The sequence below is a fragment of the Carlito syrichta genome, unplaced genomic scaffold (genome assembly GCF_000164805.1).
Source record: "Carlito syrichta isolate Samal-C Ts95f unplaced genomic scaffold, Tarsius_syrichta-2.0.1 Scaffold302017, whole genome shotgun sequence".
NCBI lineage: Eukaryota > Metazoa > Chordata > Mammalia > Primates > Tarsiidae > Carlito > Carlito syrichta.
This window is the reverse complement of record NW_007246113.1, coordinates 244,789-259,906: the sequence shown is the minus strand read 5'-3', so window position 1 is coordinate 259,906 and position 15,118 is coordinate 244,789.

The window sequence follows — 15,118 nt, the reverse complement described above, 5'->3', positions numbered from 1 at the left end:
GGGCGAGGCTGTGGTGGCCAGGAGTGGCCACTGCACTCCAGTCTGGGCGACTGAGTGAGACTCCAACTCAAAAAAAAAAAAAAAAGAGTGGTTCTGAGTCTTTGCCTTACTGAGAAAGCAAAAAATACAGGGATGGAAAGATAGGGTACTGAGCTGAATGAAGTGGCAGATCGTAGGAGAGGATGAAGACCTGAGTGCCATGAGGAGAGCTATCTAAGAAGATAATAGTATCCAGCCTTGATCACAATTTTGCTTTTGATGTTTCTTAAACTTGACACATTTAGGCTTATTTTGAAAATGTAAGTTTTTAAGCAAATTATTTAATATTCTAAAAAAAAAAAAAACAGTACACTATTACTGTCATGTTTACATGCACGGCATGAAATTCCATGGCAAGTGACCTCAACAACCATGTGTTGGATTAAACCTACATAACCCATGCTTTATAGAAGTCCTTTTTAATATATGATTGATTCCTACACTATCACTATCAGCACTTTTTCTGGTCTCCGCCTGGATTACCATAACTACCACCACCAGCCCCCACAAATACACACACCCTTAGTCTGTTGTAATCCAGAAACAGTGGTAGGTCATCCAGTCTTCTCTGACTTCTCCATGCTATGTTAAGAGTCTCAAATCTATCAAAGCATTCCATTCATATTTCTAATAATAGATTGATTACATCATTTTGCAATTATTTGTTCACATTTGGGTCCCATATTATAAACTCCTTAAAGTGGGGCCATAATTTATATCTCTTGCTACCTTCAGCAACCCACTACACTGGAGATGCTCAATTAATGTGAAAATTGAATCTGTATCAATTTTAGAATCTATGTGAATGGAGAAAAATTAAAATAACCTGTGATCATGTTTTTCAACTGCCAAGTTTATCTAAGTCCTGATTGAAACTTCAGTTCACTGAGTGAAGAAGGGATCTCTAAATTTTCACAGCTCTAAAATTTGAGAATTCTGGAATTTGGAGCAGATAACTTCCAACAATAAGCTAACTTAAGCTAATTTCATTCCCTTTCAAAAACACAGAAATGTTACTTTTAAAAGGAATATTTAAAATGTCTAATACTGGCTGGGCTCTTTGGGAGGCTGAGGGAAGCGGATTGTCGGAGCCCATGGATTTGCAACTAGTCCAGCCAACTTGGTGAGACCTCGTCTCTACAATCAAAAATTAGCCGGGTGTAGTAGTGGGCACCTGTAGTTCCGACTACTTGGAAGGTTGAGGTGGAAGGATCACCCAACAGGTTAATGTTGGGGTGGCCATGAGTGTGCCACTGTACTCCAGCCTGGGCAACAGAGTGAGACTCCAACTCAAAAAAATGTCTAATACTTAACCAAGGTTGAAAGAAAGACAGATTCCTTGAAGTCAGAAATGAAGAGGACCTGAAAGGCACAGCTATTAGGTCTATGGAATATCAGATATCAGCATAGGCCCTAGGAACTGGGCTTTTAACTCTCACATGGGGATAGAAGTCATAGTTTTGAGCCTCCTGGGAGGGAGTTCCTATTTAGATCTCCTTATGAAGTGACAGTCTCAACTCTTCTCTACGAAATGAACAGAAATAACTTCCCACCAGTTGAGGGAAGGAACAGAGCAGGTCATTCTCTGTGAAGGAAGACAAATCTATTGTAGACAGAGCGAGGTGTTCAATGGAAAGGTTGGGGGTGAGTCCCTGACTTGGAATAGACTTTGGAGCACTTGAAAATGAGAACAATGAATTTTATTAAACTTGTGGAAGTCATAGTGGTGCCAGGTTTTTGTTCAATGCCTCTATTTTCCTCCTCCAAATAGTTACCAAGAAAAAAAGTCTTTGGAGATTAATATTAAAAGTACAGCATCTCAAAAGGATCTTATGCAGTAGTCTTAGTCAATGAAATCCACTATCAGGAGACAAGACTACTTCCTTGACTGTCATGAGGTCGTGGATATTTCATTCTATCAGTCATAAGTAATAACCCCAGTGTTACACATGCTGGCTCTAAGTATACCTATTATTAACCAAATCATGCATATTTCTTGATAAACATTCATTAAGTCAAAGAGTGAAGGCAAAATGATAATATTTATGATGAGTTTTACTTGGGTGTTCAATATGCAGGCCAAATACCCTTCACAACTACCAACTTAAGTTTTATGTGGAAAAGTAATGGTGAAGTCACAAACCTTAACTGACACTTGACACTTAACAGTATATGCCATTGCTCACACACAACCTTTAGGCTTTGTAATTCAATTTTATCTCATAATTTTAGAAACAGCACACATTATAAAGACGGAATTTTTAAGATTAGGCATACTTTTTAAAGTCACAAGTATTTTTATCTTTTCTGAGTAATTTTCTTATTAATGCCTTATGATAGGTGCTTGTAACATGAAGACTAAACTTGGGTCTTGGCAAATTCAGTATCCTATAGATAGATTGTGACAGGTCTAGCTTCTACTATGACTTTCAGGCCTAATGTCTCTAGGATTTTCATTCCTTAATATCCTTTCTCATTCCTTTCAGAGGGCCTATTTTTAGTTTGCATTTTCTGCAGCATTTCAATGATACTGTTCTAATAAACAGTGCATGGGTGGGTAACAAAGCATTGTACTGCCAACATTCCTGGATGTTAATCCTCTGGGTGGTGAGGGTTAAAACACTGTTCTGTCTTGGCTTATGAGTAATCTTGGAGCTATAACAAATACACTTAAAGCATTAGATCAGATTCTAAATATTGCTTCCTGCCACACTGAAAGACTCAACTTTTGAAAGAATTACTGCCTATATATATGGATTTGATGTAAAAAACAGTATATAGCCTACTATTCTTTTTTAAAAACTATTATATCTGATCACTAGCATTAAATCTTGAGGTAATCTATGCAAAGGAGACAATTTTTTAATTAACTCTGGAAACATTTTATTATTCATTTTTCTCAATTATATTAACACACTTTTCAGTCCTACAGGATATGTTAAGTCCTTTATTGTGCTGGAGCTGGCTGCTAGTGGAAGAACTGAATGTTCCCATCTATTCAACTACAGGGGCAGTGAGCTCATGTTGGTAGCTTATAATCAGGAGTATGCACAGCATAGAAATAGGCAATTATCACAAAAGAAGACTTCTAATTTGTTTATTTATTATTTTTGAGAACCAGTCAATAATATGTACTAACACATCACTGATTTTAACCATCCTAAGGCCATTATATTATCTATAAATTATAAATCATGAAGATAAAAGCAATTTTAAAGATCATTCAATTCAAACATCATTGTTCAAAACAACAAGCAAGGTGAAAGGATTTTGCAAAGATAGAGAAAGTAAAGGACACTAATTTCGATACATTACTTATTTATTGCAGGGCAACTTTGGGTCAATTCTTGTATTATGTGATGTGTGAGATACAAAAGTGAAGTACTGAAATGTTGATTACACAGACTGCTGACTCTATGACACGGAAATACCACTTAATATATCAATCCTGCCGGGCTTGGTGGCTCAGCCTGTAATCCCGTGCCTTTGGGAGGCTGAGGTGAGTGGATTGCCTGAGCCCGCAGGTTCGAGACCCGCCTGGGCAACGAGACCTCATCTCCACAATAGATCAAAAAATCAGCCGGGCGTGGCAGCGCATGCCTGAAATTCCGGCTACTTAGAAGGCTGAGGCGGAAAGATCGCTGGAGCCCAGCAGGTCGAGGCTGTGGTGGCCGGGAGCGGCCACTGCACTCCAGTCTGGGCGACAGAGTGAGACTCCAACTCAAAAAAAGAAACCAAATATATCAATTCTTAGATGATGGCACTCTCACCCTACTCACATGTTTGAAAATACAGATTTCAAAAAAGAAGAATGCATTTGAATATTCCAATTCCAGTCTGAGGGGAGAATTACTGTACTCAGGACCTCTTGCTGTGTATTAAATTACCTCTTTACCTTCAGGACAACATTACCTAGAAAAACATTCCCAGTAGAGAAGCACATTGTCTCTGTCTATGGTAAATACAAGATCAAAGTTGGCTTTAACCTTTGTCTTCTATGTCTTAGCCAGGAACCAGGCTCGAAGGATAAGAAAAGTCCTTTATCAGTTTCCCAGTAATGTATGCAAAGCCAAGGAGGGGGACTGGAGGAACTGGGGTGTGTGTGTGTGTGTGTGTGTGTGTGTGTGTGTGTGTGTGTGTGTGTGTGTGTAAAGTTTAGGAGATAGCTAGTTTCTGAGTCTAAAGAGAAGTCTAAAAAGAAGAAACAGGTCATTTATTAGAGGGACCCAAAAAAATCAGAATTTATTTATAAAAAATTGTGTATTTATTCTTACATGTTTAAACTTCAGTCACCTTCAAAGTACTGTCCACTTGATGCGATACATGTATCAAGATACTTTTTCCACTGCTCAAAACTGTTTTTGAATTCGTCAATTTTGATGCCTTTTAGTTCTTCTATCATTTTTTGTTTCACCTCTTTCACAACAACAAAACATTTCTCTTTGAGAGCTTTTTTCGGCTGGGAAACAAAAATATCACTCAGGGTGAGATCAGGTGAGTAGGCAGGGCGGTACACAGGAGTCATGCCGTTTAGGGTCAAAAACTGCTGAACACTCAGCACGGTGTGGGCAAGTGCACTGGTAAATCACTCATCATGAAATGGGCAATGCATTGAAAGAATCGCCGAAAAAATTTACTGAAGCCAAATGCAGCCTCTCACAACAATGCTAGCTAGTACACTGATGCTGTTGGGTCCCTAGAACACTTATCTAGAGGAAGAAGCCTAAACTACAAGAGCCCCGCCCTCCAAAAGATAGTTCCAGTTTTTGGGGGTCCCCCCTCGTAAAGTCATTTGCATACTTTAAAATACATTGCTATGCCCTCAGATAACCTATTCTGATAATGTATTTGTCACCCAGCATATCTTTTCTAAAAGTATCTCTAAGATCATAAATAATCCCATATACCATGCACTTACAGCTATGAACTCCATATAAGGTCATTAAGATTTGAAAGGAATGTAAGTAATATGACTACTGGATTAAGGCCACATGGCACAGAGGGTGGTTTGCAAAGTGATGTGCAACAAAGAAGGGAATCGTATTTTTTTTAAGAAGGAGGATTTAAATAAATAGGGATTTTTAAAAAATTTCTGCACTCATACAGTATCATTAATTACTTATGTCAATGCAAGATGACAGAATGAAACATCTGTCTAACTTTAGTGCCCAGTGTGACCATTGGAAGTCTCTGATCTGGACCTGTTTTCTATTTTCCAGACTCTTAGTAGGGTCTTATCCTAGAAGTATTGTCTACTTATATGCCCCACACTCTAACTAGACTATGCTCTGCAGAGACCTTCCTGAGATGTGTCCTGGGATGAAGGCCTACGCTGAGCAACTGGTGTCAACAGGCAGGATCAATTTCCAGGGATTTGTCCATTTCCTCTGTGTAGAAAAAAATCACAAATATTGATTCAGACTAGGAGGTTCGTTTGAGTTATTTACTTTCTCAAATTAGTCTGGTAGAGGTTAATCAGTGTCAGGAAGTTTTTGACCCTACTTTGAGCTACTACAACTCAGTGATTGTACATTTATATTTAATTATGATTTATCTATGTTTAATTTTAATAAGTTTTTTACACCAACATGTCTTATAATGTCAGAGAGTTTTTGCCATAGTTTGGTGCCTAAGTAGAGAGGCATGAGAAGACTGTTTTCCTGATATCAAAGAAATTTTTTTAAAATATCCCTCTCCCTGCCGGGGAGGAGGGGCACACTTCATCAACAAGGGTACCTGCACAATGAACATTTGTATGCCTAACCCTGAATTGTACCCCACATCTTTAAAATAACATTTTTTTAAAAATTCCTCTCCTTTTTTACATTAACTAACGTGAATTCTAAACAGATTAGGTCTAGCAGCATCCTAGGTAATAGAGAAGGACTAGTGCATATTTCAGAAATGAATATGCCTAGAGATATTTATCACTATTTTTTTTTTTTTTTTGAGTTGGAGTCTCACTCCCAAGCTGGAGTGCAGTGCAGTGGCACGCTCACGGCCATCCCAACGTCGACCTACTGGACTCAGGTGATCCTTCCGCCTCAGCCTTTCAAGTAGTCAGAACTACAGGTACGCACTTCCACATCCGTCTAATTTTTTAAAAATTTATTGTAGAGACGAGGTCTCGCCAAGTTGCCCGGGCTGGTCTTGAATTCGTGGGCTCAGGCAATCCACTCGCCTAGCCTCCCAAAATGCTGGGATTATAGGCTGAGTCACCGAGCCCGACCTTATCACTATTTTTAAAAGACAAAAATAAAACTCGAAGCCTCAGTTGTGGTTGCTGGTTAACAAATATTTTACAAAATTCCAGTGGACATAAAATGTGCAGATTGGGCATTTAAGCCCATATTCCAAAATACATTTACTTGTAAATCACACATGTGTATGTTTAAAGTGAATGAAATAATAAAAAGGAGATGATTTTAATAAATTAAATCTCAACCTACTCATTTCAATATAAATTCTGGACATGTTATTTTAACATGAATCCTGTGTTCAATATAATAACTATTTAAAATTTTAGCGGTGACTTATGTAACTTACATAAAGCAAGATGTTACATACTTCTAAATAAGCCATCCCATAATATAACAATAGCTCAGGCAGAAGCTGACTATATTAAGTGCTCTATAAATAATTGTACAACATTCTGAAATGAATTTAAAATGGCTCCTTTTGATTTAGTGAAGTAATATCAAAATTAATATTAAGGTTAATTATTGTCAGCCAAATTCTGTTAGATCAAAAAGAATTAATTAATGAGATTAATTATTGTAAATATTTGCCCTTTTTAATTAGTTGTGTAATTTTATGTGAGTGTATTACTGGTGTGTATTACTTAACAGCTAAAACAAAATGATTATTTTTAGCATCTGAACAAAATGCTAAATTAAATAACTAGCACAAAATAGCTGTATGTATAAAAATAACCAAATGAGTAGAGTACATTATGAGAGACCCACTGGCAACTCCAAAGGTTGTCATCTCAAACACATACTGCCTACCTGACATATCTTAGCTCCAGGTAACGGATGTTATTGCTCCATGAGTGTTATTGCTCCTGGGTGCTGTATCTGTCACAAGGGCAGGTGAAATCTCAGCTTCTCCATGACACTTTTCCCTCAAGTGGCATGTGTATTTTTTTGTTTACCCAGATCTTGGAAGGCTGGAATGAGGAAGGACTGCACTGAGGTTTCAGATTGGCTGGCATTTGTTTAGTGTTCATGGCTAAGAGGAGGGCTGAACTTTCTCAAGGATCTTTCATTTCACAACACTAAATTTCCTTAAGCCCCCCAGAATTATGAATCCCACTTCATACAGCATTATTTAGGAGACTCAAACCTTTGCTGTGGTTAGAATAATGACTGCCTTCAGAGGAAGATCTCCAGATGTCCAGTGTCAGCATTTAATCTCTAGACACCTTGAGAAAAAGAAATATATTCCAGATTCCCAACATGATCACATGCAGAATAAAGTGAAAAAGACTGTCCTGACAAAAACAATACCTCTCTTCCTTAACCGTTGAATATATAGAAAGCCTGAAGGAAGGAGAGGAGACCACGTGTCAGAGAACCTGGATTATTCTACAGGCCTCTCTACTGTCTTCTTCAGTGTGTCCCTGGGCGGTTCATAGAAGTTGTTGAATGCTCTGGTTCCTCACATATAAAAGGGAGATAATAGCATTTATCCAGCCTTTCTCCTAAGCTTATGGAAGCTCATGGAAAAAGCATTTTGTAAATAGAAAGGTATTAATCAAATGGAATATGTTTACAATTTTTATAAAAGTCATAGCTGTTCTGTAAAACTATCAAGCCAAAATCTTAATGTATTATGTAGTTTTGTTTTTTGGGTTTTGAATCATTTGATTGTTTGTTTGTTTTGAGACAGGGTTGGTTGCCCAGCCTGGAGTGCAGTGGCATGATCTGGGTTCACTGCAGCCTCGACCTCCTGAGTTGAGGTGATCCTTTCACCTCAGCTTCCCAAGTAGCTGGGACTACAAGCACATGCAACCACACCCAGCTAATTGTTTTAATTTTTTGAACTATGCTTCCCAGGCTAGTCTTGAACTCCTGGACTCAAAGATTCTCCCTCCTGGGCCTCCCAAAGTGCTGGGATTACAAACCGTGAGCTACTGTGTAGTTTTTAAAGAAGAAATATTGACACAGCAAATAATTACCCTTAGAAACTGTAAATCTGCTCCTAATATGAAACATAAACAAAACAGAAGTCTTCATGAACAGTGTTAAGATTGTACACTGCACACTTGCTACCGTTTGATTCCATTTAAAGCAACAATTTCTGGTAAACTGATAAATTTTATGTAAGATCCTTTCAGAATTCTCTTTGTTTTATATACTGCCTTTCCCAAACTTAGTTTTACCAACTTAAAACACACGCTTTTTACAATAATCTAAATTCTTTTGATGCAGTCTGGCAGTTTCAGGATCGCCAATAACTATCTACTAGATGGCAGAGATTAACTTTGTTTCAAATCCACCCTTCCCTTCAGTTTTATCTCCCTCTTCCCTTGCAGCTTTCTCCTGAACTTCAAAGCAGCTTTGTGGTTTGCCTTGCAGAAAATCAATGGTTGGGAGATGAAAAGCAGCTCTTGTTTATCTCTGCCTGCTGAAGGTCATTCTACTCAGTAACAACTGTGTGAGATCCACGCCATTTTTTTTTTCCTTGCAGAGGGGAGAAGTAAATTGATTACATACATGGAAACTAAAGAGAGTGGGACTCATTTTAATGGGGTAGAAGCACATCAAAACACAAGTATGTTAATAAGAATCAGTAGAGCACTGTAGTACTGGTGTTTGGAGCACACATTGAGTGTTATTGAATATGACCCCAATTTTTAAAAAAGCTATGTCTGGAATTGTTACAGGGTATAAAACAACATATTTTATCACACTCTCTAACAGGCTCCCAGAAGTTATTTAAATTTAGGAAACTTTAAGGACTATGACTAGCAGGGCTTAATAATTGAGTGTGGGGGTATTGAATTCTCCACAGATAAGCAACAGTACCATTTTCCTGCTGCAGATGTGGCCAGAATTGCTGTCCTTACTTAGGCAGCTTGTCTACCATTCTCTTTACATACACTGATGACATGTTCTCACTCAACCCTATTACACATATTGCTTAGTTCTCGGTGTTCTTTCTATTCCAAGATGGTTGCTTGAACTGGCATTGAGAGAAGAAACCCAAAATGCACACACATTCCTCGACACCTGCAAGTTTATAGTGTGCTTTTCATATATGGAAACATGTGCTTTCACATCATATGGGTGGAACCTCTGTAATAACAGTTACTTTGTCCTGCCTTTGTGTGGCTATGTCAGGTAGTCAAGTTGACATTCTGGTGGTATTAAAGCCAGGCACCTAAAAATCTCTGCCAGTCACTCTTCTCTTCACCAAGTTCCCATGTGAAATTTACATACCAGGAGTAACAGCAAATGGAAAACAAAGTACCAATTTATGGCAGGGCCAGTGACCACTACTCCCCACTTCAGTTTCTATAAACCTGGATTAAAACCCACAGTTTAAGGCTGGGTGTGGTGGCTCATGCCTGTAATCCCAGGAAAGGTGGGCAGATCGCTTAAGCCAAGGAGTTTGAGACCAGACTGGGCAACATAGTGAGACCCCCACCCCCATCTCTACAAATAATTTTTTTTTCAATGAGCTGGGCATGGTGGAGTGCACCTGTAGTCCCAGCTACTCAGGAAACTAAGGAAGGTAGATTGTTTCAGCTCAGGTGTTTGAAGCTGTCTGTGGTGAGCTGTGATCGTGCCATGGCATTCCAGCCTGGGCAACAGAATGAGACTCTTATTCAAAAGAAAAAAGAAAAAGATCTACAGCTTATGCACAGTGTTTTGTCTGCTCCAAACCAGAATCTAAGTCTTAGAATCTCATTTATGAGTTTATCACTAGGAATGGGAATAAAACAAAGGACCAGTAAGTTTTAAGTATACATCTAAAAAGGTAAGAACAACAACAAAAAGATGGCTAGGTAACTAAAGGGACTTTCCTGGAATGATACCACTCAGAGTATGATCTCCTCCTTTTGTGGGGAGAAGCAAGGTGTGATGGGGTTCATCTTCCCTGTGTCCATGATGCTTCCCCCTTTCTAGATTTCTTTAAGGGAAATATGGGCAGCATCTTCATTTTACTATTTTCCAAAGAGGAGCACACTGCCAGCACAAAAGTGGGCTTTAATGAGTGTTTACTGAATGAAGGAGGAAAGCGAAACAGTGTTTATAACATGAAAAACATCAATCAACAATGGCTGACTAAGGATATGCAATGTGTGATTAAAGAAATAGCACATCAGCCCTGTTATAAGGGTTGGCACATCCAAAGGAATTGGTAGGGGGGAGGGCAAAAACATAACTGTGTGACACAGGCTACAAATGCCCTGTGAGCTTGGCAAAAGCTAAACCTAGTACCTCCCAGTCCCCTCATGGAAGCCCCTTCACCAACTGGGGGACTTTTGTGCTTTGGACTCAGACACTGTGCCTCTTACTGAATGTGTACTGTTGGGCAAGCCATTGTGTCTCCTTCAGCCTCAGTTTTTTTTTTTATTTGTTAAATGTGACTGATTAATGCCCACTTTGCAGACTTGGTATGAGGTATAAAGAAGAAAACAGTTACAAGGTAAACAGTACATAAAACAGAGGGCATATACAATTAAAGGTAGCTAATTTTACACATTTTATCATTAACCTAATAAAAGAGAGCATCTCACCTTATTATTGGTTCACCCTTGAAAGCACTGTAAGTTGCCCTTCAGGTCTTTTTCCACCCATTACATGGAAATTAGCTAGTCAAACCACAAAAAGTGCTAAGGCTTGCAGTGGGCATGATGAAGAGCCAGAAAGGAAGAAAGTAGGGCCCTTCCTTTTAGAAGGTCATCCTGAAATGAGTATTATGAGTGTTCAACAGTAAGCTGGGCAGTGTGGAAGTTAGGGCAATTCTTGCTGAGCTTTGAGGAAGCGGCACCTATTTCCCAGGGTTATTTGCCAGACATCCCGAAAGCCATCAGGCCAAATGCCTGCTGAGAGAAAGACGCTGCAATAGCCAGCTTCTGCTGCTACCCACCAGACCTGCCAGGAACTGTCCACCCTACAACTGTGAGAGGCTGGGCAATTCCGTGATAAGCTGCTCGCCTGCACTGACATCATTCAAATATCCAATTTTGAGTCAGTTATATGGAACCTCAAGTTGAAATTCCCTTTTTTCCCTGTATAAAAGTGACTTTTGTCCTTAACATGTATCTGTTTTCTAAAAGCACAGCAAGTTAATTCTTGTGCAGGTGGTGACAGCATGTCTTCCCGGGCACTGCAGTGGAGAATTTTATCTTGATGCAAGGATTAGTACATAATTCTGGTGCCACTGAGCACAAAAATACCATAGTACTTCTTTCCTCTGCTGCTTAATTATTGATATTAGTAATAAGTTAGTTATTTTAACTATCTGAGAATTCATGAGCTCAGAAAAGAGGAAAGAGATTTTTACTTTACAGCAGCATAGTACCCGTTCTGTTTCTGCTCTAGAAGTAACCTAATTGTATAATCTAAAAAAAAAAAAAATTGCCAGAACAAGTTTTCTGTTGGGATCTTTAATTGTATAGACTATATTACACATGTGTCTTATTACAAATACTCATTCTAAATAAAATTGGAGATCCAATTTAGCAGAATAATTACTTATCTTTATATCTCCATATTCTTTCCTTAAGGAAAAGCACTGACAGGTCATATAGGAGCTTTGCTTCCTCAGCAATACATTTTGATACATTTAAACCCATTTATTATGGTTGGAAGAGGGGAATATGCACATTTTGCAACAACAGGTTTCTCTAATGCTGTGTCAGTGGGAGAGAGTGTGCTGTACAGTCCTTAAATGAAAACTGACTTTTTCCTTCCTGACTGTGTGATCTGAGACGTATAATTTAACCTTGCTGAGCCTCAGTTTCCACATTTGTAAAGTAGGTTTAATAATTATGTGTGCTTCACAGAGCTGTTTTTTGGGTTTGTTTTTTGTTTTTTGTTTTGGTTTTTTTTAGTCAAAGTCTTGCTCTGTCACCCAAGCTGGAGTGCAGTGGCATGATAATGGCTCACCTCAGCCTCAACCTGTTGGCCTCAGCCTCCTGAGTAACTGGGACTACAGGCAGTCATCACTACACCTGGCTAATTTTTTTGTAGAGACAAGGTCTCACAATGTTGGCCAGCTGATCTCGACCTCCGGGACTTAAGCAATCCTCCCACCTCAGCCTACCAAAGTGCTGGGATTACAGGTGTGAGCCACCAAATACAGCTAGCTTAACAGAATTATAATGAAGATAAATACGACAATATTTGTAAAGCACTTATCAAAGTGCCGGGCACAGAGGAAAGAATAAACAGAGTATCTAATACTGTGAATAATATAAGACTCTACATGCCTATGCTAATATGCTGCTTCTAAATTCTGCTGCTGTTGAAGTGCAAGCCAGGGAGGAATTGGCAAGCAAGGTACATTTCTTGACTATGAGAGTAAACTTCCTTTGTTTATGGTGTCTACATGCCAGGGATGGGCTAGGAAATTCAAGGAAAATGGAGACAATGCCAGCAATGTCCTTAAGAAATTAAAGAATGACCACAGAAGGTGAGTCACAGTGCAGCAAGAATGCAGAAAGCATGCCTTGGTTAGCTGGGTGACTGGGGAGAACTTTTTGCTGAAACCCCATGAGGAATAGGAATGAGTAGAAGAGGAGGGCATTACAGGTAAAGAAAAAAGAATGTCCTGCAGTCAGGAAATGAGAGGAAGTAAGGAAACTCTTGGGAGGTAGGTGTAGCCTGTGGATGAGGCTACAAATTGCCTGCCCTTAATACTTCAGTGGTCTGTGCAGGAGCATAAAGGGAGGTCCCTCCACACTGTGTGCGGAGATTCAGGATACATGACTTGGTCTGGGGGTGGCAGCACAAACTCAAGTTGTGCACATCCCCCTGGTCCCAAGACATGGCCAGGAAAGGACTGGGGGAAGGTGGAGAGGGGAAAGACTAAGGCATGAGCAGGACCCAAAGCAGAGGCCACTAGAAAGTTCTAAACAGCAGCATGATCTGCTCAATCTTAAATGTTAGACATGTCACTCTGATCGTAGAGAAGAGGAGAGAATGAAGGAATAGTGACCTTGGGAAAGGGGGTAATGACTCTGTAACTGGGGGGTAGGAGGTATCTAAACAATGGGGATGGAAGTGGAAAAATAGAGAGAGGCCAGGTGCAGTCGCTCAAGCCTGTAATCCCAGCACTTTAGGAGGCCAAGGTAGGAGGGTTACGTGAGCTCAGGAGTTCCAGACAAGACTAGCCAACATAGTGAGACCTCATCTGTACAAAAAAATTTTTTAAAAATTAGCTGGGTGTGATAGCACTTGCCCGTAGTCCAGGCCACTTGGGAGGCTGAGGCAGAAGGATTGCCTGAGCCCAGGAGATCAAAGCTGCAGTGAGCCATGATCCTGCCGCTGCACTCCAGCCTGCATGGCAGAGTGAGACCCTGACTCAAAAAAGAAAAGAAAAGAAGATCTTGAGAATATAGAATCAACAGGACTTAGCAATTTTTAAAAAATGCCTATGTATGTGAGCGAGAGTACAAAAGAGGATGATAGAGAAATCTAGGTTAGCTCCCTGGTTTTAAGCTTTATCAAGAAATACTGCTGGCTGAGACATGGAGTGATGGTGAGAGGTAGAGAAGTTGGATTCAGCTCTAAACTTGATGGAGGAAACCCAGATGCTTGGAATGAAACTGGGCAAATGAGTCAAGGGCTTGGGTTGGAAGACTGGGTAGACAAGCAGGACTGGGGTCATGAGCACTTTGCTGGTTGTGAAAGTTACAGATGTGGGTGAAATTGGCTGGGGAGGATATGAGTGAGACAAGAAGGCTGAGGATGGGACCCTGAACAATACCTAAAGGATGATGGCCAGAGAGAAAGGGAAAGAGGTGAATGGGTTGGAGATGTGGAAGAGAACCAAACAATCAGCATAACAAAAGTCTAAAATCTAATTGAGGAAAAAAGAATGGTTAGATTTGCACAGTATCGCTGAAAGTTCAAGGAATATAAGAAATTAAGAAATGGTTATGTTTTTCAGCTTAAATGTCACCTCCTTATGGAGACCTTCCCTGACCTTATATTTAAGAACATCCCTTTCTCCATTTTCTTCTAAAGAACTTATCCCACTTTGTCATTGTTCATCTCTATACCATCAGTTCTTAGCTCAGTATCAGGCACATAGTAGGTGCTCCATCAATATCCGGTAATTATGACCAGAGTAATGCAGCAGAGGGGAAGCCAGGTTGCAGTGGGCTGAGGAGTGAACTGGAAGTGAGGAAACAAAGAGTGAGAAAACTTCAATTTCTAGAAACTTGACTGTGACAACTAAAAGAGAGAGGACAGAAGCTACAGGGAGAATATAAATTTAAAGAGGAGATTTTAATTTTGTTAGTTTTTAGGATTGAAGAGACTGGGAATCTGCTTTTATTATGACAGAATGGAGGTCACAGAGCAGAAGTAAAAGACACAACTAGAGGAAGGATGGGATCTAGAACTTGGTGACAGGTTGACAGGGACATGGGGAAGGGCTGCTTCTGCCTCTGCCGTGGGCTACCATGAAGGAGGGTGGAGGGTATAAATCCCAAGAAATGTGGGTGTGGGAGAAGTTGGAAGAAGTCACACCTAATGGTTTTCCAATTTCTCTGTGAAATATAAAGGAGGGTCGGTGGCTTGAAGGGGAGAAAGAAGATATGAAACCAACTTAGGGAAATAGAAGAAGGAGCTGGCTTGAAGGTTTCATGAGGGCAGGGACTTTTCTGCCTTTTCACTCCTGATTCCTCAGCACCTAGAATATTGCTTAGCACATGAATTCACATGAATGAATACACGAATGTTGTCTGGGTTATCAATTGCTGCATAACAAACTCTCCCTATCCCCAGGTGACCGTGGCTTAAAACACTGCCACCACATGGTTTATTGTATTTACATATCTTGACTTAATAGCTCTTTGGCTTCAAGTAGTGACACCTGCGGGTCTGGAAGGTACTGG